Raw genomic sequence first — 24,013 nt, 5'->3', positions numbered from 1 at the left:
GGTGGAAGGGCCAACAGCTCACATTGAGAAGGGGCAGGTTCTGCGGTCCCCAAGCAATCCACGACAGGTGGCTTCGGGCAGGCAATGGAGCAGGTGTCACCCACCAGGGCTCAGGAAGATAAAGTTCCAGCCTAAAGGTTTGCAGTAATGATGGTCAGGCCTGGCTGCGTGACAGAATCCTCTGGGACACCGGCCAGGGTTCTGCGAGAAAACAAACCGCTGCACATGCTCCACGGCTACAACGAAATGAGGGACGTAACCACGGCGAGGGAGGCAGGATCCACAGGTGATTAGGAAAACTGCTTCAGGAGATTTGCCAGCAGGGGGGCAGCCACCAATGACCTTGGGGGCTGGGAACCCCGCCGTAGGTGGCTCTTAGGGAGACACCAGAGACCCTCAGGCAAAACCCTGGCAGAACAGGAGGCCTCCTGGCAAGGAATCTAGGAACGGGTCCAAGGATCTTTTAAAGGGCGGCCGTGATGCGGAATGCCGATGAACAATATCATTCTGGGGAGTTTTACGGAAAGCGCCAGGGCCCCGCCCAGGCCAACTCAGCCAGCACTTCTGGGGATGGAACCTCAGCCCCAGGACTGTTTAAGTGACTCCTGGAGACCTCCACGTGCAAGGTTGAGAACCACAGCTTAATACCTCCCGGTATTAAGTGCACCCTGCTGGTGCACGTGACACCTGCTACTTGTCCATTTCCCCTACCAAGAAATCTGTCAGAGAGGAAGTGACTTTCCCGAGGTCGCGTGGAAGGCCTGGCTTTTGCTCCCTTAAAACAAATGGACTCAGGGGCGCCTGGGTGGCTCGGTCGGCGAAGCGCCCGGTTCTTGATTTTGGCTCCGGTCGTGACCTCATGGTTCGGGAGTTCGAGCCCCGCGTCAGGCTCTGTGCCATCAGCCTGGGATTCTCTCTCTCCCTCTCTCTCTCTGTCTCTCCTCTGCACATGCTCGCTCTCTCAAAATACATAAATGGACTTTTAAAAAAGGAAAAATGAATAAAATACACGGGCACGGTTGCATGCCTGTGACGGCCCCCCAGCCTCCCGGCCATTGCTGAAGAGGTGTCTTGGATCCCGAGTATCGGCCCCACCTTGGACTCCACATCGTGACTCACGTCCGATGCCTCTGCTCCTGGCCTCACACTGCATCTCCCAGCGATGACAGGCTAAGACCAGGACCCCTGCTCTTGCTGACTGACCCTCCCCCACGGGCCACCTTTGCTTCTAGGTTCTCAAGAAATGAACGAGCAAGCATTGCAGCGAGATTCACTGCAATCCTTCTGGGACCACCTGCCCGGGGGCCTCTCTGATTGTGTCTCTGCTTCGGTCTTCGCCTCGCCCCCTGTACATGTGACCCTATGCTCATCGAATTAGCCAGAGTGACTCCTGGACCTCTCTGTTCAAAATCCCTCAATGGCCCCTCACTTTAACAGCAGAAGCAAATTTATCCAGGGGTCCCGTAAGACCCTACAGAATGTGCTGGACTCTGGTCCCCATAACTTCTCTGCCTCATCTCTTCATCCCTCCCCATGCTTCCTCCAGCTGCACTGCCTTCTTTGCTGTTCCTCACCATGCCAGATATGCTCCTACCACAGGGCCTTTGCACTGGCCATTCCCTCTGCCTCTGACTTCCTGCTTTTAAGTCTTCGCTCGAATTTCATACCCTCATAAGGGCCATCCTGATTTCAAATTGTGATTCCCTCCCCCCCCAGAAATCCCTCACCTCTACTCCCCCGTTTATTGTTTATTGACTGTTAAAATGTAAGCCTTACAAGGTGGGGGCTCTCACTGAGCGTTGTTCACGGACATGTCCCAAGAGCCTGGACCAGTGCCCCATACCACAGACATAAAACGCATATCGGTCGGAATGCCATAACCCAAGGTGACTGACCCCTTGGAGTCTACCCTGAACTTGCTTATTGAAGCAATCACCCAGCGGGAGTTACATCTGACCGGTGGTAATTAGAAGAGTATGACCCTGACTCCTAGACCTTTCCTTTCCGTGTGGTCTCTGAGAAGACAATATTACCGCGAGGCAGGGGAAGCGATGGGCCGCCCAGCCACCGGCAGCATGCAGAAAGATGTCCAAGAGGGCAGGCAATCGGCCTGAGGTAGTTCTGGCTGGTAGTTCCCTCAGCTTTGGGGGCCAAGGCAGGACTACCTCCTCTGGTGAGGCCCTGGACTCATAAACAAAGCAAGACCATTGCTTCCGAGGGGCCAAAGTCTTCCTTAAGAGATAGAGTAGGGGCGCCTGGGTGGCGCAGTCGGTTAAGTGTCCGACTTCAGCCAGGTCATGATCTTGCGGTCTGTGAGTTCGAGCCCCGCGTCAGGCTCTGGGCTGACAGCTCAGAGCCTGGAGCCTGTTTCCGATTCTGTGTCTCCCTCTCTCTCTGCCCTTCCCCCGTTCATGCTCTGTCTCTCTCTGTCCCAAAAATAAATAAACGTTGAAAAAAAAATTAAAAAAAAAAAAAGAGATAGAGTATACGTCCAATGGGTCTCAACAACAACGACAAGAACAAGCCAGAAGGTTCTTCCCTCATTTCCATGCATCAAGAGTCTGTGATGAGCCTCCAGTTTCTCCCTATCCTCTGCCGAGCTCAGTTTGACTCCTTTAGCTTTCCAGAAAGAACAAAAAAAAAAACATGCATGGTCCCCAGCCAACCTTTCCAGTTGACCTGCCAAGATAAAGGCCCTTGGTTCCCCCAGAATTTCAATCTTCTCCCACAGCCGTGCTCTGTCCCCCTGGCCGGGACACCTGCTCTAGAGTCCCATGGAGAACCCCTTCTCCCTCTTCTCTCCCTCGCTAAGGTGAGTACGCATGACTACCCCCTGCCACTGTCAGCAATGTCTATGCTCCATTTCCCTTGTCACCAATCCAAACCTGCTTGTCTGCCCCTTTGCTCCCCAGGACCCTGGGGAGACGGGAGGACATAAATGACCCAAACCCCAAGGTCTTTTGCCTCTGTCTCAGACAAGAAGTTGGTTCCTTTCGGGGCGCCTGGCAGACTCAGTCAGGAGAACATGTGACTCTTGATCTCGAGGTTGTGCGTTCCAGCCCGACATGGGGTGTAGAGATTACTTACATAAATAAAAAACTTCAATAATAAAAAAGAATTTGGTTCCTTTTAACCTACGTCCATCCGTTGTCTGTTTTCTTCACCGAAAAGTCCCCCTTTAGTTGGTCTTTCCCCTGGGAACCCACTGCTCTATGAGGACATCCGGAGCCTTCCCCAGGCCAACTTTGGCCTGTGAAGAATGTCCCCAGTGTCTCCTGTGTGCACATATTGCAGAGGCTCTCTGGGGGGTGACGTTGGGTGCAACTTGGTCTCATTCGTCATCGAACACTGGGCTGGCAGCGGTGGCCGCCTCGATGGTCTCAACACCAATAGGCACCATGGTCCGTGTGGGCCCAAGATGGCGGAGGGGGGTGCTGTCCCACAGGACTGACTGCCGTCAGGTACTGGGGAAATGAGGCAGATACACGAGGCCATCTCTAGGTCATTCCAACCTTGCCTCACACGTTGCTGAACGGTCCCATCACATTTCTGCTTCCTTCTTCCTTACATTTGGGAAGCTCGAAGAGGAAGCAGGTGGCTAGCCTCCGAGTGGGTTCACAGAAGAGGCAACGGCAGAGCGACCTGCCTAAGGCACCCAGCCAGGCCGCGGTCTCAGCACAAAATCCCTCCCTGGGCTGGAGAAAGGAAGGAGCTCACGAAGGGCATGGAGCTCATGTCTCCCCGGAGCGAGAGGTTCCAGAATTTCTACACAGGAAGGGCATCCGGCCTGAATATGCATGAGGTGGTCGAAGCCGAGTTTCCAGAGCTCTACCCACACGCCCTAGACCACGCGAGAGGCCTGTTTCAGAGACCGGAGGACGGGGCTTCCCCCGGCGAGGACGGCTGTTTGCTGCCCTTTCTGTGCAGCGTCTGATACGCTTCCTATCAGTACCACGTCGTCCTTGGACCTCAGGTCCAACGTCAAGCGAGCCGTCTTACTTCCCTGGGCCTGAGGCCACTTCTCCGCTCCCTTAGCCGTGCGTCCTGACATCCTGAAATCAGGCCTTGCCCGATTCCCCCCACTCAGACAGATTCTGTGTCCCTGGCCAAGTTCCGCACGGAAGAGGTTTCGGATGGGTACCCGGTTTCCTGCCTCGACCTCACCAATCCCTGCGGTCTTGGAATCTGTGTCCGTCCCTCCATCCATCCTTGAAGCATTCAACGAACACCTACAGTGTGCTAGGAATCGGGAACCCAGGTGGGACCTCCCACCCGACATCTGCGATGACATCCTCTCTACGAGCGCTTCCCCGATGGCACGTTTCAAATGTCAAACCCCTCTCCCCCAGCCCCACACTCCCTGACCTGTTCCCCGCCGTATCCCTCTCCATGGCAACCATCCCTGTGGCACATTCTATGGCTCCGACTTGCTACTTGCTGTTCTGCTGGAACGTCAGTCCCACGAGAATGGGGTTCCGGGTGTTTCATTTGGTGCCGTGTCCCTGCCAGGCTGGCCGAGGAGGCGCTCAGAGAACCGTTATGGACTAAAGCACGAAAGAAAGTCCACAGTCTGTTATGCATGGCCCCCCGGGCACTCTGTGTCTGTTATTTTGTTCCACTTTTTTCTCCACCCCGTCGTGGTCCTTCGTGAGAGGCAGTGCGGTCCTCTACTGTGTGTGAGGTCACTTTGCTCTCGAGCGACGGCCCAGATGTGAGCCCAGGCCCACCTCCTCCTGATTTGCTGTAGTCCTGGGGACCACGTGGGGCCTCGTCATGAAGACAGAGAGGGAAGAGGAGAGGGCGACAGGCAGGAAGACACGGGAGCACCCACACGGATTCTGGCGTCTCCGGGTAGAACGTTCTGCGTTCTAGGACTAGAAAAGCATCGTGGCTGTTTGTGTCGTTTGATTTGTCCAGCCGACCCGACCGACATTTTAGCACAGCCCTCCTGTGATGTGGCCGCATCACGGGGCCACGAGGGGAAGCTTCGAGGATTGGAGTGATTCCCCCCTGGGGGCCACACGTCACCAGCATCCCCATGTGGGGGCTTCTCGGAGCCGTCAATAGACAAGAGATGAGTAAGACACAGCGATTGCTAGTCCACCCGAGGGCAGGAGGAGAAAGCTACCCAGCAGATCGGCCCCCCTGAAGATCCTTCTTACAAGGAAATGCGTGATTTATGAGGCATTTAGGACACAGCACGGAGGCCCCGTGTGTTCCCCTCCAGGGAAGCGGCTGTGGTCGGCAGCCGAGACGCGGGGCCTCGAATGGCCCTTCTTGTTTCTAAAAGAGGGACGGAAAGCCAATCTTAGGGTGAAAGAGGGCCTGGAAAACGCAGGAAGTGCAGTGTAACCCTCCTGTCGCAGAAGTGGATGCCTCCAATTTGATGTTTGAGAGCCACCCCGACACGTAAACCTTAGGACCACGCGCTCCTTGCGTGGCGTTAAAAGTGAAGCGTCAGCAAGTGAAGGACTTTTTGAGTCCACGGACCAGAGACATCACGTCGACCGCTCCTGCGGACCCACTGTGCGCCACTTTGGAATGCAACTCATCTCGGGATGACAGAGCTCCCTCCTCCCCCCGGAGAGGCTCAGCGAGACCGTCCCGTGTGGGACTGCATGGAGGATGGCCTGTTTATAGTCCTTCTGCGCGTCTGTTAAGCCGCCATGCGGCCTGAGGGACATCCCTCACCCTAATTCTCTTGGGTTTCCCCTCTGTACAGTTACAGGGCCCGGCAAGTTAAATTCTCAGGACCGTTCAGCGGAAACATTCCTTATGCGCATGACGCTGCGGCTAAAATAGTACAGTTTTGGGGCGCCTGGGTGGCTCAGTGGGTTAAGCGTCCGACTTCGGCTCAGGTCGTGATCTCGCGGTCCGTGAGTTCGAGCCCCGCGTCGGGCTCTGTGCTGACAGCTCAGAGCCTGGAGCCTGTTTCAGATTCTGTGTCTCCCTCTCTCTCTGACCCTCCCCCGTTCATGCTCTGTCTCTCTCTGTCTCAAAAATAAATAAACGTTAAAAAAAATTTAAATAAAATAGTACAGTTTTGAACTTCGCAGTAATCCCGAGTGGGAGTCGTCTACCTTACCCAAGAGGTGAGCTTGGCTGATTTTTCGATACGTCCGAGGGGGACGGATATCGTGCATGCGGGGATGGAGGCAAAGCCACTTGCTGAATTTCCACACTTGTTCCTAGGACCTCTCTAGGTCTCGGGGGCCAGTAAGGCTTGGTCACTTGCAGGAGAGAAAGCAACTCTGTGGGAGCATGGGGACCAGCACAAATACTTAGGACACCGCTAAGGACCAGCGTTCTGTTTCTGGGGGTGCAGATGTGGCAAAAGCCAAGGTCCAAGTTCCGAGGTATCAGAAGCGAACCGCATCTGGGACCGAGGGGGCGCGTTGGGCGGGTTGGCAGGTTGAGCTGCACGGGGAGCCCCACGGTCATTTGTTTTTCCGTGTCCTTCCTCGGAACAAGAAACTCGGCTGCGGGAGCCCTGCTGCTGGTGTGCCTATTACCAGCGAGCTAATTGAGTTTGGCGGCCTTGAAGATCCATCAGGGGAGGTAATGTGATGATGTAATGCTGTGTTCCTTGTCCCCTGGATTCCCTTCCTGCCATTACCGAGGCCTTATTTATGAGACCGGAAACGAACAAACAAAACAAAACAGGAAACAGGATGGCCTTTGGATGTGGCTTGGACGAGGCTGGAGCAGAGCACGGCTTAGCTGCCCTTTGACTTCTCGTGCATTCGAGATATGGGGGTTCAAGTCAAGCCCCAGTAGGCGGGTGGCCATACGCCCCCCCAGACGCCATTCACCCCGGAAGACGGAGGCTCCAGCTTTGCTAAGCTGCTTTTTTTTTTTTAATTTTTAACGTCTTGTATTTATTTTTGAGAGAGAGAGACAGAGCGCGAGCAGGGGAGGGGCAGAGGGAGAGGGAGACACGGAATCCGTAGCAGGCTCCAGGCTGTCAGTGCAGAGCCAGACCTGGGGCTTGAACCCACAACCCGTGAGATCACGACCTGAGCTGAAGTCGGGCGCTCAACCGACGGGGCCACCCAGGCGCCCCTTCGCCAAGCTGCTTTAACAACGGCATCCGGGCCGGGTGGCCTTCAGATGCCCAGGCATCCGCTGCAGGTAGCAGAGAAGGGCTTAAGGACTAGGAAGAAACTCCCAGAAGAGTTCCAATATGGGAAACATCAGTCACTTACTGCCGTATAATCCGGACCGGCCTGACAACCCACGTGTCCCCTCCAGCCATTCTCCTATGCTGCCAAGGGACTCGAGATTGAGATCAAACTCCGGCACTTAGGAGCTGTGCAGCTTTTTGAAAGTCACTCGACTGCTGGGCAGTTCGGTTCCTCATACCCTCCTAAGGGCTACCTGAAGACACAGGAGAAAACGTGTGCAGCACCTGCTAGATACAGGGGCTCCGAGAAGCTACGACTGTTATTTCAGTCTGCTGGTGTCGGAAACCCTTCTTCTTTTTTTTAAGTTTATTTATTTATTGTTGGGAGGGGGGAGGGGCAGAGAGAGGGAGAGAGGGAGAATCCCAAGCAGGCTCCATGCTGTCAGCACAGAGCCCGACTCGGGGCTCGAACTCACGGACCGTGAGATCATGACCCGAGCCGAAGTCGGACGCTTAACTGGCTGAGCCCCCCGGGCGCCCCCATCCGAAACCCTTCTGATGAAATGGACAATGAAGTATAAACGTTTGTTACGAATTTTATCCTTCGCTCTCCGGATGCAGAGACCAGAGCCTCTGTGCTCGTCCCTTGGGACATCTCTTATCTTCCTGTTTTGCCCCTTAACGCCTGCACCCTAATCACCCTCTTTTTTCGTGGCCTCTCCTCTAGCGGGACACTCAGTGCGACTGCTTTTTTGCGTCGCAGCTCCTGGAGGTCCTCGTACATGTAAACCAGCCCGGAGATGCTCGGAAGTGTTTCCTGAGCGAATAAATGATGGTGGTATCCCTAGCCTCACGCGCACACACACACACACACACACACTATGGGATTATTGCAATACTTTTCCAAACCCACTGCACAGCAATATTGTCTGCATTGTCTGAACCCCTCCTCGACAAAACGGGGGAGGAAAACTCATTGAATTGGACGGTGAGAGCTGAGCATCAACACGTGGAAGATGAAAGTCCTGTTTGTGGAGAGCCGGGAAAGGAGGAGAGCTCGCCTCCGCGGCTAATGGAAGAGAAATTTCTGCGAAAGGAAAAAATATAAAAGGCAGCGTGGAACAAAAGGAAGATGAATCGCTTCCACCCTGAAAGGAACACGGTGAAACAATGGTGCTAAATGAGATACAATTCCTGACAAAGATCTTCTCTGTTCTCCCAGGGCTTTTCTTGTGCTGCGTGCACCAGGAGTTATGTTTTATCTTCCCCCAAAAAAGAGTCAGTGTACTTTATTTTAAGCGTGCTACCTCTCTCTGCCTCACCTCCCCGCTTGCTGAGATTTAAGTCCCCTATTGTCGAGCTCTATCTCTGATCAGCCGCAAAGATCTGAAAAGATCTGAGTTTGCAAGAATAAAAAAAAAAAAAAAAGCCTTTGGGTTTGACAGTGATAGATCCTGCCTGTCCCCTCGGGATGACATTCCCCACACTCTGAAGACCACAGATCCTCCTGATAACAAGCCATAGCTTCTGGCTGCCTGATGCCTTTGTGAGGAGGTCAGGCACCTGCGGGGGGGGCGGGAAGGAATTGCCCGGCAAGCTGGAGCTACTTTTAGGGAGCACCGCGGGGGGCAGCGCCCTATCAGATGCAACAAGTTTGGGGTGAAGGGAATCTGGACATACGGTCCTTGGACTCAGGGATGCCGTAAGGGACAACAGGGTCCGAAAGGCAAAAACGGTCCTTTACACTTGAACCTCCATCCCTGCTCAGCTAGCTTCAAGAAGTGCAGCGTTGCCTCCCTAAACCTCGGTGTCCCCGTCTCTAAAATGGGATGGCGGGTGGGGCTCCCGGGTGGCTCAGTCAGTTAAGCCTCCGACTCGGGCTCAGGTCATGATCTCAGGGTTCTTGGGTTGGAGCCCCGTGTCCGGCTCAGCGCTGACAGGGGGGAGCCCGCGTGGGATTCTCTCTCTCTATCTCCCTCTCGGCCCCTCCCCAACTTGTGGCTTCTCTTTCTCCCAACAACTAAAAAATAAATGAATAATTAAATAAACAAACGCCTTCCAGATGGGTAGGCGAGTGTCCCTTGCAAAAAAACCTCTTTGTTGGGAGTGAGGTCACGCATGCGGGGGCCCTCAGGTGCCACCCCGCACGCGTCGCTGTCGCGAAGGTCTGGAAAGGCACCACGTGTGGTGATGATTTTCACAGACTGCGAGATTTGTTTTTTATACCCTTAGCGTTACTTGGCACACTTCGTGATTAATGCCTTTTGATCTTTAATGAATGAACAATTAGAACACAATTAGGCAAAGGGAATTCCATTACTCTTCTGATTAAAAACCCAGTACCCAAAGGATGAAGTCCAAACTTAACAGTGGCTCCCTGTCTGGCCCCGGGGCAAGCTCTGAGGAACCCCCCCCCACCCCCCCCCAAGCCCCCACCCAGGTTACGCATGCCTGCTGCTCCCCGCACCTGAACTTGCTTTGCATCTGTAAGGCTCGATGGTGTGGGTGGGTTGGAGGCCTCCCGTTCACTCTTCGCGGCCAAGTCAAGTGCTCCGTCTGTCCCCAGCGAAGGCTTCCCTGAGCTGCCCCAAAGGACTGAGCTTCTGCCTCCTCTGGGCTCATGCCGTGTTTCACAGCTGTGGTTCTCAAAGTGTGTTCCCTGGACCGGCAGCATTTGCATCGGCAGGGACCTTGCTAGAGACACAAATTCTTAGGCTACTGAATCTGAAACTCTTGGAGGGGGGGAGCCCAGCTTCCTGTGTTTGAATGAACCTTCCCGGAGCTTCTGACACAAGCTCAAATCGAAGAGCTATCGCTCTGAGCAAACCCGACTGTAACACGTCTCAGACTGGGTTACGGTCACTTGCCTAAACCGTCCTCCAAGAGTTAGCACTTAGCCAAACTTTTTTTTTTTTCCTGTGTCCTAATTTTCCTCATCTGTAAAAGGATTCTTTGCAGGAAGGCTTAAAAATTAGAAATAACAAATGTCCGGGGCGCCTGGGTGGCTCCGTCGGTTGAGCGTCCGACTTCGGCTCGGGTCATGATCTCGCGGTTCGTGGGCTCGAGCCCCGCATTAGGCTCTGTGCTGACAGCTCGGAGCCTGGAGCCTGCTTCGGATTCTGTGTCTCCCTCTCTCTCTGCCCCTCCCCTGCTCATGATCTCTCTCTCTCTCTCTCTCTCAAAAATAAATAAACATTAAAAAAAATTAAAAAACAAAACAGGAATAATGAATGTCCGCTGTGACATATAGTCTACATAACACGACTCTCCTCCTGACCCCTCCACCCCCAACTCCCAAATGTTTGTTTGTGATGGCCTAGCATGTGGGTCGTTATTGAAAATGCCCCCCTGCCTTGCGAACCATGAACATTTTTGCAATAAATGAGTGAGTGGGGCACATTCGAAATGGAGTCAAGGGACCAGGCCAACTGACACAGGGCTGTGTTGGCAAAGCCAGAAGATGATGAGGTAGGGAGGGGGCTAATCCTAGAAGGGTTTGAAAGTTTTGCTGGAAAATCTGGACTCGACTCCACAGCCTGTAGGGAATCGTGAGTCCCTAGAAAACCAGACGTGTGTCTCATTACCTGAACACATTTACTGAGCACGCGGACTGATCCAGACATCAAACAAAGCTAAATTCAGAGAGCATGCGTGCATCTAAGGACATCAGCGTTGGGGAGGGGACAGGAGTTGGCCGTGTACGTAAAGCAGAGATGACACGGGACAAGAGTGATGAGTGCCACGCGGGAGAAGCAGGCATCCAGGCCAAAAGGAGTGCGAAGAGATTACAACTTTTCACTGGGGAAAACAGGAGTACCTTAGGGAGCCCAGTGTCACAGCCGGATATGGGCGGACAGTGTAGGGACGGCCGACGTGGAATTGGGGAGGCAGAGAGAGACTGGCTGGGTCAGTGTGGTCACTCATTTTTGCCTCCCCCACAATGCTGAGCGGAATGCGTCTCACGGCTGGCGTTTAACGAACATAATCTGTTGTGTGATTACTGGACATCCTTAAGCAGGGGAATGACCGGGCAAACCACAGATATTTAATACGCAAATTTCTCACCAACCCAAAATGCTACTCAGTCTACAGGGAGTGCTATAGGTTGGCCCACCAAGTGGCCAAAGAAAGAATGGTCGGCGTGTGGGGTGTGAGTAGTTTATCGTGGCCAGAGAGTAAGTAAAGGAGCCATAAAATAGGCGAATCCAGCCCATGCATGAGTCTACACCACGTCAAGGATTTCATCCGAGAAGCATCCTAGAAGGGAGCCTTGGGAGAGTGTTACACCAGGGGCGTGTGATCAGACCTGCGTTTTAGGAACATCACGTGCCTGGCTTGTAAAGAGGGGGATCCGCAGTGTGGGGTCCCCTTCCTCTTTGTTCCCATAGTAACTACATATCACTCCTTCCGTCACCACAAGCTTCTCGGGGGGTGGGGAGGTTGTGATGATTTGCAGATTGCCCCTTGAGGTCACGGAGTCGATCTCACTCATTCATAGGTCCAAGCGGTGGCCAACTAGAAAGCACTCGTTATGACAGTAGTTAGCATAACCTCCCCTCTTGTAGGGAGGAGAAAGAAAGACACAATTTCTGTGATTCAGGCAAGAATTAACAACGGCCTGAGCGAGGATGGCATTTGGAAAGGATGGGCCATGGGCGACATGTCAAATTCACCAAAGTGGTGGCTTTGTGACGACAGATGAAGGGCGAAGGGGAGGAAGGATCGGGATTCGGGATGACTTAGGCAAAGCAGCCAGTGACACGTGGCCCTTTGGAAACAGAGGAGGAGAATTTTTGAGAAGCACCGCCCCAGTCCTGCTTTCGACGTGTTGTGTTGAATAAACCAATGGGATTTTGAAGTCAAGATGTCTAAAAATGGGTTGGGCTTGGAAGGCTCAGCTAAGTTATCTACTGAGTCCCAAATCCACAGTGACACATGGAGACGAGGAAAGACACGAAATCACCCACATTGTGTCTAACATTAGGCATCATCTACTTTCCCGATTTGTGACATCTGGATGATTAGCGAGTGGTATCACAATGGTGTTCTAATTTTCATTTATTGGATCGCTGGTGAGTTTGAGCAATCATTTCATATGCTCGATGCTCACCAGGACTTCCTCCTCTGTGAATTGTCTCGGGATACCTGTGGCCCAGTTTTCTCTTGGTTTTCCTTATCTTTGTGTGTCGGTATGATGGATCCCTTTGTATATTCCAGAAATTATTCCCTTGGCTCTTTTAGGCTTTGGAAGTATCTTCCCCCAGTCTTAAAGGGGAAGAGACACATTAACCGGGCCCCAGAAATACCGTGGAAGAAGCATAGTTTCGAAGTAAGATGGTGAGTTGGATACTGGACAGGGGGAGTGAGGAGGGAAGGATTTGGATGGGCTGACCTGGAGGGGGAGACGTGCCCCTAGGCACGCCCAAGAGGGCACATTCTCAGCAAAGCCCGGGCGTGGTGGTGGTGGGTGGGGTGAGGGTCACGTGGGAGCAGGAGGTGAATAAGGAAATGAATAAGATATTTGTGGTAACAAAAAGCTAGGAGTGGGGGAGGGGGTTGATCATTCCAGATCCCACAGGGCAGCAAATGCCGCCTGTCCAAGGACTTGGCCTTCATCCAGCGGTGGCTGACATCAGGGACAGATGCCTTCATTTATTTCTTTAATTTTTTTTTAATGTTTCTATTTATTTTTGAGACAGAGAGAGACAGAGCATGAGCAGGGGAGGGGCAGAGGGAGAGGGAGACACAGAATCCGAAGCAGGCTCCGGGCTCCGAGCGGTCAGCACAGAGCCCGACGCGGGGCTCGAACTCACGAACGTTGAGATCGTGACCTGAGCCAAGGTCGGACGCTTAGCCGACTGGGCCACCCAGGCGCCCCAAGCCTCCAACTCTTGATTTCGGCTTAAGTCGTGATCTCACAGTTCATGGGATCAAGCCCCATGTCAGGCCCTGTGCTGACAGTGCAGAGCTTGCTTGGGATTCCCTCTCTGTCTCCGTCTCCCTCTCCCTCTCTCTGCCCTCCCCCCTGCTTGTTCAACACTCTCTCAAAATAAATAAGTAAGCATTAAAAAAATGGTGAAGACGGTACATTTATTTTATGTTTTTCACCTAAATTTGCCAAAAAAAAAAAAAAAAAAAAAAAAAGCAAACCGGGGTCTGAGGAGGTTAAATAACTCAACGTGACATCATCAATCAGCAGATAGGTTCAGATCAGCATCTGTGTCCCCTGAGGGCCGGCCCAGCGTTCTTCCCATGATGTAGGCTATGCAATTTACACGTGAGAACTTTCCACCTCTTTTGCCTGGGGCAGTGTAAATTTGGAGGAATCGAGAGCTGGCTTTGAGATAACAAATATTCACGTCGATTCCAAACATTTCTGTTTTTAATCCTTCCTGCACCGCACTGACGTTTCTAATCAATCGTGAAAACACATCTCGAGGATTTGCTGGATTATTTGTGCAAGGCAGCCGGGTGTGTTTCCACTTATCAGTAAGCAAGGAGGGAGAGGAGGCCCCCGGGCCTGGCCTCCGTCCACGCCTGCGATTTCGAATGACAAACCAATGACACGTGGGAATTAAGTAGCTGGGGGAGCTCTGCGCTCCCTCCATCAGAGCAGAAGATACGAATGCGGCAGACCCACCAGCACAAAGTACGCTCAGCGAGTACATCGGGCCCACGCGGGAGACCTCCAGACTGGAAAACTCCAGGTTGCTGCTACCCGGGAGGCAAGGGCTCCGAAGAGGCTGCCTCCCAGCTGTTCTGTCTGCTACCCTTAGCCGAGTCGGCAAGTCCTGAGCATCCTTGGAGAAGCAGGTCCCTCATTTGGTGCCTTTGAAAGGTCTTATCATTTCAATTAGCTTTCTCCCGGGATCAGATAAGAAAACCTTCACTGAGGACATCCCACCGACAGAGAGAGAGAAGACCTTAGGAGACTCATTGCGTCAGGGCTATCGTGACAGAAATCCTGTAAACTGGGGGGCTTACGCAACAGAGGGATGCATCTCGGAGTTCTGGAGGCTGGAAGTCCAAGATCAAGGGGCTGGCGGGTTTGGTTTCCCCCGAGGCCCCTGGCTTGCGGGTGGCCAGTCTCCTCCCTGAATCTTCACATGGCTTTTCCTTTGCGCACACACGGGGAGAAAGCACACTGGCTTCCATTCCCCTTCTTATAAGGAAAGGAAAGCAGTCCTGTTGGATTAGGGCTCCCCCCCTCATGACCTCATTGAACCCTAATTACCTCCTTAAAGGCCCCTTTCCAGCTACAGTCACACTGGGGGCTAGAGCTCCAACATCTAAATCTTGTGGGAACAGAATTCCGTCCACAACACTCACTTTGGGGCCCTTCTTCCCTACCGTTCGCTGTATATGCCTCACAGGCATACACGAGGCAGCTATATTGCCCTGAACCAATTAGACCACATCACAGGGTTCATGCCTTCCGATCACGGGGCCTAGGGGTGCGGAACGTCAGATCTACGTCAGATCTACGTCAGATCAAACAGCAGGTTCAGGACAGCTATAAGCCCAGCAGAATTTGCAGTAGCTCTGAACCCCTAGAGAGGAGGGTCGTCCAGAGCCGCCGCTGGAGATGCCGGGCCACGAACGAGCCGTCAACTCAGAGCGCTTATCTACAGCGCTCACCTCCAGGGAAAAGTACGCAGAGGGATCTTTTGGCCTCTTTGGTGACCCGTAGGCCCCGATGTTCCAATGATGAGAGGATACATCATCATTGTAGTACGTATACATACTACATAGAATATAGGCATCAAGGTCAACAGTGTATAGAGACGGCTCCCAAATGTTTGAAAGGACAGAAAAAATTGTAGTCAGGGAGACCGAGGGCAGGACATTCAAAACCTTTACCGTCACCAGATGAATCAAGCCCTTACCGTCACCAGATGAATCAAAACCTTTACCGCCACCAGATGAGTCCAACTCGGCGAAATCCGAGTATCTTCCTTCCCACGAATCAAGCCATCCCCTCCTCTGCCAGCTTTGGGTCTGATTGACTGGTGTCGCGGGAGATTGATGGTGGCCCTGAACGGTTGGTAGAGAGCGTTGATCAGGGTACACACACAGTGCTTCTTCCTAAGGGCCGTGGAGGAACTTTGGTTACCTGTCGGCCAGCCTCTCCCCTTGCACACACACATCGACACGCACACAGATGCACACGCGCACCCAAGTGCACGCGCTTCCTCCCCTAGGCGTGCTAGAACCTGAGGCGGTAGGACCATCGACCGGAACGGATCCCCCATGACCGCCCCCCCCCCCTCCCCGCTGCCTTGTCCTTGAAAGCGCTTTGGGACTGTTATTCGGAATCATGCCTGAAACGAAACCTCAAGACTTATGTCTGAAACTTTGGAGTTTGGGGCTTTAATGGGCTCCACATATCCGCACGGTAACTCGCTGCCCCGTTCAACCAATAGTTACCAAATGCTGGCACTGGGGACGCAGAGATGAATAAGGCAGAGTCCTCACTCCTGGCTCGTGGTCAAGTGCAGGATACAGTCGCGCAAACACACAACAGGAAATGCCGAGAGACCCGGATGTTGAGGGCAAGGAGGGGATGAGCTGGGTCTTGGGCGAGGAACAGGATTTTTTCGGGGGGAGGGGGGAGGCCATTAAGACAAGGAGCAGAATGTACGCAAAGGCACCGAGCGTGGGGAAGGTGGGGAGGGTGTGAGGGCTGGGTGCCTGGGTCTGCAGAGGGGAGTCAGGGAACAGAGCTGGAGGGTGGAGGGAGGGTCCAGATCACAAGACCCTGCCGGTGGCCCTGCTGTGGCATCCAGGTCCTGACTCACAGGCAGTGGGAAGGCAGGGGAAGTCATCCAGCAGAGAATAATCCATGGGGGGGGGGGGGGTCGATCTTGATCTAGAGCTAGATTTTAAACATTACCTCTGCTTCCGTTAAGAGGAATGGAAAACACTCGGGGGTGATTGCAAGAGCCCAGCTGGATCAGGATGAGGGTCTGGACAGAGACAATACCAGAGAGAAAGAGAAAACCAGCATGATTCTAGAGATTTCACAGGCAGACACTATAGGACGTGGGGACTGAGTAGGGAAGCTGGGATGGCAAAAGGGGCTTGACTCTGCAGTAGGACCCACGGACACGGGCAGGAGGGCGTGGGAGATGCCCGGCGACACATCCAGCCGATGTGGACTTATACAAAATGTCAGTTTCACATGGTTCGACCTAATCATAAAAAAGCAAGGCCATTCCAACATATGCCCTTCTGGAAAAGGCAAAGCTATGGAAGCGATAAAAAGATCAGCGGTGCCCAGGGGTCAGGGAGGAGTTAGGGGTGAACTGTCAGAGCAGAGAGGATTTTTAGGGCAGTGAAACTACTCCATATGTTTCTCTGATGATGGATACATGACATTACCCATTTGTCCAAACCCATACAACGCATAACCCCGAGTGAACCCTCCAGCCAGCTATGGACTTGGGGTGATAATGATGTGTCAATGTAGGTTCATCGATTAAGACAAATGTACCAACTCTAGTGTGGGGGGCGGGAGGGGTGCAGATGTCAGCGGGGCAGGGAGCTGTCCATGCGTGTGCACAGAGCATACATGGGGAATCGCCGTCCCTTTGGCCCAATCTTGCTGTGAACTGAAAACTGCTGTGAAAAAAAAAATATATTAATAAAAAAAAAAAAAAAAAGAAGTAAGACCGAGACTCGAGTCCAACTCGGCGAAATCCTTGCTCAAGACTGAACATCTTCCAAAGCACTTCCAACATCGGGAAACCAGTCTGCTAGCTCTCTTTCAATAGTCACTTGAGACGTTAGCCCTCAACAGGTGTATCTTGGAAAGAACAATGCAGTGAGGGGAGGGAAGCCTCGCTGAGAGAAACAAAACAAAAAGGACCAGAAGCCAGTCTCAGTTGACAAACTCCACAACGATGCAAACGTAGAATCCGGGCGCAGAATCACCGGACCTTCCTCGTGCGTCCCTCCGCCCATCCTCCCGTTGGTTCCCCGGTATGGTTTCCTCCCCAGCCTCAGCTTCAACCTGACCTTGCCTTTTCTAGACTCGCCCGTGCTTCGTGAGCTCACGCCCTGACCCATCACCACACACACAGAATTCAGGGGGTCACCTCTACCCAAGACACAACCAAGCCACTTACAGATACGATGGGGGGGGAGGGTGAACGGTACCCACAGCGACCAAAAGACGGAAGCCTGAAATAGGGACGGGAAGGAGAAAGCAATGAGCCAGGGGCAGAGCCCTGATCCTTTATTCTTTACCCTTTTGCTTCCTTGAAACGATCCCCACAGACACCCTCAGTTTCTGCCTACACTTGACTTCGTTCGGTCTTCCACCTGTGCTGTGATTCTGTTTCCAAAGCTTCTATCCCCAGCGACACCTGGACAGGCACGACGACGCTTTTACAGGGACGCCACCTGGGGCGGGGGTGGGGGAGGATTCTCCCCTGCTGATCTGCAGACTGGCTTCCCATCCCTCCGTTTCCGCCCCCCTGAGCCAACAGACCACTCCCAACACGGCTGTCTGTGTCCCCAGCCCCAGCAGTCCCCTCCGTGATGTGGGAGGCACAAGGGGCTGCGTGGAGTCTGTGTCTCCTCTTTCCCTCGGGGACGGGAAAGGAGCCCAGCCACGGCCGGAGCAGGAGTCACTGGGCAGGCCGACAGGCTCACGGCCACCAGCTCCAGCCCTAGGGTCTGCCAATGAGCAGGAAGCAAAAGGGAGGGAGTCCACAGATGGCCAAGTCTCTTGACCCCCACTTGGGGGGAGGAGCGCTCAGGCTCGACCCAGACTTGAACCTGAGCCACGGCGGCCATCCGGTCTGCCCTGGAGGCATTGGGTGCGTGCTGTGGGGCCTCGTGCCGGTCAGAACGCGTACACAGGTGTGATGGCGCGGCTAGACCTTGCCCTTGAGTGAAGGATGTAATGACTCAGCTCAATAAATAAATAAAAAAAAAAAGCAGTAGTTTTGGAAGCTATGTCGTTCTTACTGACTAGAACACAGTTTGGGGGCATTGTTTGCTAGTTTTGTCCTCACAGCCCAGAACGGGAGGAGAAACTCACCTGTTTAGAAAAGGAGAAGAAAGTCAGGCCAAGGACCAGCGCAGGTGTTGAAGGGACCTTGGGTCCCAGTCTGACACCTGAATGTGTCAACGGCTCCGTGGGACCCGTGCCAGCTCCCTCCGTCTCTCGGTTTCTTCCTCTGATAATTCCTGTCCTTTCCATCTCCGGAGGGTGCGAGAAAGACCCAGGGCCAGCATGGACGTGCAAACGTTTCAAAAAGGCGAGGTCCTACCCGAGGGCGTGGCGTTCAGCTCCCCCAACGACCTCACCCCGGGGGCCTTGGAGGCCGAACGACGAGGTAAGGGGCGCAGAAAGCCCTTGCAAATTCGAAACCACAAACTAGATGGAGAAGTATAGAAGCGAGGCCTGATTATCTGTGGGGTTCCGATAACAACACCATTTTGCCACCTGCTGCCCGGACATTTCTGTCACCGCATGACTTTGCGAGGACGTGAACTTGGCATGCTGGGGTTTGCCCAGCTGTAAAATGAGATACCTCCGGGAATGGCAAACACCACCGGCTCGCGTGGGTCCACGGGGATGTTTAGCTTGGAGATGAGATGTTCAGGGGCAGGGTCACGGGCTTCGGGGAGGATGTGAAGACAGTTGGCTCGGAGGATGGACGCCGGTCTGGGGCAGGTCTTAAAGGACGCAGATTGGGCTGAGGGCGACACTTCCCAACACCCAGGGACCTCCGGAAACGCCTCTGCCTTTGACTACGTCGCCACCTTCGACCTCTGCCCGCCAGCCTGCGAGATCAGTTTTCCTATTACGCCCATTTCACAGACGAGGAAACAGAGTCTTAGGGGCTTACGTCCAAGGTCACACGGCTTTGAACGCGAAGCAAGCAGGATTTATTGGCACGTCAATCTGCCACCACCACAGAGCCCACGCTTTTATGGGGATGTCCAGATCGGCGATCTACGTAACACCAGAGCCGAGGTTGTTGAAGACGTTCCCCTCCGGGGTCACAAACTGGACCTGCAAGCCGGAGCCAGAGCAGCCCTGTGAGGGGGACACTGCAGAAGTGTGCAGGGGGATGCCACGTTAAGACCACTGGCGGAGAGCGCAGATCAGACCCCAGGCCCTGTTCTGGAGCTGAGGCTCAGCAGATCCAGGGACGGGCTGTGGACCAGCATTTCTGGAACCTGTCCCCAGGAACTGGCCGGCACCTCGCTGAGAACCACGAGCCCCAAGGCCACGCCCAGAGCCCGCCTGACGCGGAATGCGCAATCCCGCTCATCATTTCCGCCTGGTGGGACAGGTTGGCCGTGGTTCAGTTCGGAGGGACCCCTGCTCTTTAAAGATGTGGCCAGTCTCGTATCTTCCTCGTCTCCGTCAGATCGGCCTTGGAGTCTTGTCCTGAGGAAAGCGGGAGAATGTCAGGCAGTGAGAGGAGGAGGCACCGAGGTGTGGTTTCGAGAAGGCTAAGGAGAGAGAGAGAGAGAGAGAGAGAGGGAGAGAGAGGGAGCGCATGCTGGAACATGGGGTCTTTCCAGCGCTTTGACCTCTTGGAAGAGAAATGAGTTTCTTCGAAATGATTCTTGATGGTGGGAGCCGTGTGGGTCCGAATGATGCGGACGATGGCTTTAGCCTCCTATGCAGCTTTATAAACCTCCGGTCCCAGGCGCTCAGGCCTTAAGCGACACCTGGACAGGCACTGACGGCTGCTTACTTAGCACGACCAGAGACAAAACACCTAAAATTGGGGCGCCCGGGTGGCTCCGTCGGTTAAGCATCCGACTCTTGATTTCGGCTTCGGTCATGATCTCACGGTCCGTGGCATCGAGCCCCGCGTCAGTCTCGGCGCCGACAGTCGGGAGCTTGCTTGGGATTCTGTGTCTCTCTCTCTCTCTCTCTCTCTCTCTCTCTCTCCTTCTCTCTGCCCCTCCCCCACTCAAGCTGTCTGCCCCTGTCTCAAAATAAAGACACATGAAAGAGAAACCTAAAATAACTCCAGAAGGCACAAAGGTCATCTTCAACCGGCCTTCAGACCAGCCAGGGTCCAGCTCGAAGCCGCCTGGCCCCACCCCAGAGGCTAACGCCCGAACCCCACCCCCTGCCCATGGCAGCAGGCTTCATCTTCAGATGTGTCCCTGCCTTCTCCTGTCCTTACTACAATTTTTTTTAATGTTTATTTATTTTTGAGAGACAGAGAGAGACAGAGCACAAGCAGGGGAGAGGCAGAGAGAGAGGGAGACGCAGAATCCAAAGCAGGCTCTGGGCTCCGAGCTGTCAGCACAGAGCCCGACAGGGGACTCGAACTCACAAACCAAGAGATCATGACCTGAGACAAAGTTGGATGCTCAACCGACTGGGCCACCCAGGCGCCCCTCCTGTCCTTACTATTCGGAGCCAGGCATGGCTTGTGGCCCGACCCCCGCAAAGCCTTCCCCCATCTGTCTCGCTACGGGAAATTTCTCCACTGGGCTCCCCGTCTGCCCCACCGCTAATCGTGGGCTGCGAGAACACAAGCCAGGACTGTGTCTGGAAGCCTCACCTTGTCTTCCCGGTTATGTTTTAAGACCCTTAAAGCCCAGGACGAAGAAGCAGCTTTTGCTGCCGCCATACCTCCCAGACCTAGGGGGATCACAGGAATTACCTGGGACTTTGGAAACAGATGCACGGTCCCCAGCCCAGAACTGCTGTGTCAGAATCCCAGGGGTAGAATCCAGGAGTCTATTTTTAAAAAAGTTCCCTGGGTGATTCTGCTGAATAGTCATCAAAGGGAACCACTACGGCCCTCCAGCATCTCTTTAGCACAATGCGGGACACCTGGACTGTTCTTAGACTATTTGTTGTCTAACGATTGATGGATCAATCCAAGCAGCAACACGCATTTCCCCGGGCCGGTCACACCTGCCTTGGATTTGGAAACGCAGTGCTGTCTGGCAAGGCTCTGGAAGCCCAGGAGAGCTGGCCCATGCTGTGAACGACCCCCCAGGCCCTCCGTCCAAACCCTGAGCAGCGTGCTTAGTGCACATGGGCTGTCCCACATGAGCTTCTGCTCGCCCGTTCTCTTGGTGGCCTTGGCTGGGGGCGGGGGGGGGGGGGGGGGGGCGTCTTCCCCAGATTATTCCCATCAATGGCTGGGCGACAGCCTGCTCACCGTGGGGCTCCCACTGCCACTCCAGGACCAGCCCGCATGACTCAGCACCCGGGGTTGCTGTTGGACGGGCCTGCCACTCGCTCTCAGCAGCCATCCCGGCAAAGTCAGCTCCGGCTTTCTCTGCCTTGCATGCTAAGTCAAGGGTATCTGCTCCATATGGCAATGCATAATTTACAACGCAATTTACTTCCTGCTTATATAGCCTATTCTGTACAAAGCTTCCATTTGCATATTTATTAATTTACAAAATTAATGCCATTTTCTTAGTCCCTTACAGGATGTGTGGCTGGTCCCTGTCTTTGAATTAATTTTAATCTAAGGTGGAAACATTTGTTAAGGGAGTTGGCTCAGGCCAAAGTAATCAAATGCACGGTAATCAAATGTTGGTAAGACCAAAAGAGAGGGCAAACATTTACCGAGAGCCTACCTCTTGCTCGGCTCCAAGAAATTAATGGCGCAGAATGTAAGTCTCCAGAAACATTCCTGTAATGACGTATTGTCGCTGTTTCATAAACAAGGAAACTGAGAGAGAGAGTAAGTTGCTGGCCCGCCTAAGTGGCGGAGGCTTAGACACCCACGAAAGTCGAGAAGCAGGGTTTCCATCTGAGAAGGGCCCTCCCTCTGAAAAATTAACACCCCCCCCAGAGGGTCCTCGACAATGCGAATATGTCAACACTCACAGGCAGTCCTGCCACATAACCTGACCTTTGAGACGAACAGGGGTGGAAGGTACCCATTAAGAATCTTACCCTACCATTGTTGCCAGCCTTGGAGCAGATCAACTCAAGAAAACAAATGCTTTGGTCAACGTTCTCACTTGGTGGCACTGGAAGGCTTCAACAGGAAGCCAAGCTACTACGCACGAACCAAAAAAATCCCTACCCTAACCCTTCCCGTCACCCGAGTCACCAACGCAGACCTTCGCCTCTCCATCACCTGTCTGAAGATACGGTTCTCCGATGTTCCTGTCCTCCTCTCTTCCTCCTTGCTCCCTCGGGCTGTGCCAATATGGTCTTCGCCCCCCTCCTTCGCCACAACAATGGCGGGCTCTATCTCACCTACCTTGGTGTATTGTGCCATATACCTATTCCTCACAGCTCGGGAATTGTGTCTCCTATTCCTTCAACCCTCAGCATCAACATTCAACGGGTTATAAAATAGTATCAGTTCCTTCCAAATACGCTTCTGAAATCTACCTCTGAAAAAACTTCCAAAATTTCCCCTGGTTTTATCCCTCCCCGTCTGCCCCAAGTAAGTCCTCTGCAGTCTCTTAGGGAAGGGAAACTCTTTTGTCTCCAGTCCTTCATTTACTCTCCATGCCAACATCAGTAATGTTTCTGAGACACAGCTCTGATCCCATGGACCATTTTGCTTACCATTTTCTCTGACGGCTCCCCAGTACCCTTGGATGGATGCCATCACCTCTGGATTGTGGAGTGGAATTCACACTCCCTGAAGGCAAGGAGTGAGTCTGCTGTTCCCAGGTCTATAGCCACCCCCAGAGCAGTGTTTATAGCTGATGCTCCAAAAATACGTGCTGAGAAAATGAATAGGAGCCCCGCCATTTTGTGAAAGCCATCTAATTCTTGCTTTGTCTTCCAAAGCTCCTGCCTTAGACCTCGAGATTCAACCGTCTCTAACACCAACACATCATGGCTTGGTCCTTGTCACAACTCCCAACTTTTGTACATGCTGTTCCCACGTGGTTGGATGTATTTCCCCTACAATCCACTTGGCACACTCCTCCTTCACACTCAAAACTCGATTCTGACTTTACCACCTGCGAGAAAGTTTCCTTCGTGCCCTCATGACAATGAGCGAATCTTTCCTCCATGGAACCATCCTCCTGTTCGCTTCCAGGATAAAGAGAGAAAAAAAAAACATATTAGCAAACTAAGAATCAGTATCGAAAACACGCAACCGTGAAGCATGGCGTTAAGTCTTAGGCATCAGCAAAGCCACGAGGAAAACTACATCCGTGTCTCTGTCACTGGATGTTTCTGCCCCCAAACAAAGACCCAAGGCTCAATGACCACTTTGGTCTCCTGCCTCTAGAATTCCAATTCTGGCTCTCAAAACATGCTGAGCTTCCTTGACTAACTCTATGGCAATACTTTTTTGCCTTTGACCCAAGCCAAGGATGATGAGGTCTTGAGCTCCCCCTAGAGGCCAGTAGTGGTAGCGAGGAAGGGAAAGCAGCGAGACTCTGCAGGCCGATATAAAGGACACTTATGACATCATTCCTTGGCAGGAGGAAAGCTGAGATGCCTGAGGAACCCGAGAAGTGAAGGAAGTGCTCCCAGGAGCACCAGCCCAACAGGCCTGTTCACAGCTCATTCTGTAGGCACAAGGCTGTCATAGAGAGATCTAGCAAAGCAAGCCTCTAGAGCTGGGAACTGTGGATTTCATCCTCAGGAGGCACTGGAGAAACAGAGCAAGGAAACTGCCCTACTCCTGCCATCACGTGCAGCACATTTTTAACCCATAAATCTTAATTTAAACACTTGCTGCCTTTAACCCCCACAATAAACCTGAAGGCCAGGCGTTCCTCTTCTCATGTGGCAGGGACGAAAATCAAAGCCCCCAGTTCATATTAAAACTAAGGGTGATCTTGGGGCGCCTGGGTGGCTCCGTCGGTTAAGCGTCCAGCTTCGGCTCAGGTCATGATCTCACGGTTCGTGGGTTCGAGCCCCGCGTCGGGCTCTGTGCTGACGGCTCGGAGCCTGGAGCCTGC

The 24,013-nt window shown here is 53.3% G+C and overlaps 1 long non-coding RNA gene across 1 annotated transcript; it reads right to left on the bottom strand.

The window, feature by feature from the left end:
- Positions 1-13,195: 13,195 nt before the first annotated feature.
- Positions 13,196-23,989, bottom strand: LOC125154358 (uncharacterized). Its single transcript, XR_007147775.1, has 3 exons — positions 21,707-23,989; positions 18,171-19,532; positions 13,196-15,208 (listed from the first exon to the last, which is right to left on the bottom strand). It is a non-coding gene; the product is annotated as an uncharacterized LOC125154358 (long non-coding RNA).
- Positions 23,990-24,013: the final 24 nt, after the last annotated feature.

Source organism: Prionailurus viverrinus, chromosome E3 (genome assembly GCF_022837055.1).
Source record: "Prionailurus viverrinus isolate Anna chromosome E3, UM_Priviv_1.0, whole genome shotgun sequence".
Classification (NCBI taxonomy): Eukaryota; Metazoa; Chordata; class Mammalia; order Carnivora; family Felidae; genus Prionailurus; species Prionailurus viverrinus.
The sequence above is the reverse complement of the archived record's forward strand: the minus strand, read 5'-3'. Positions and strand labels throughout refer to the sequence as shown.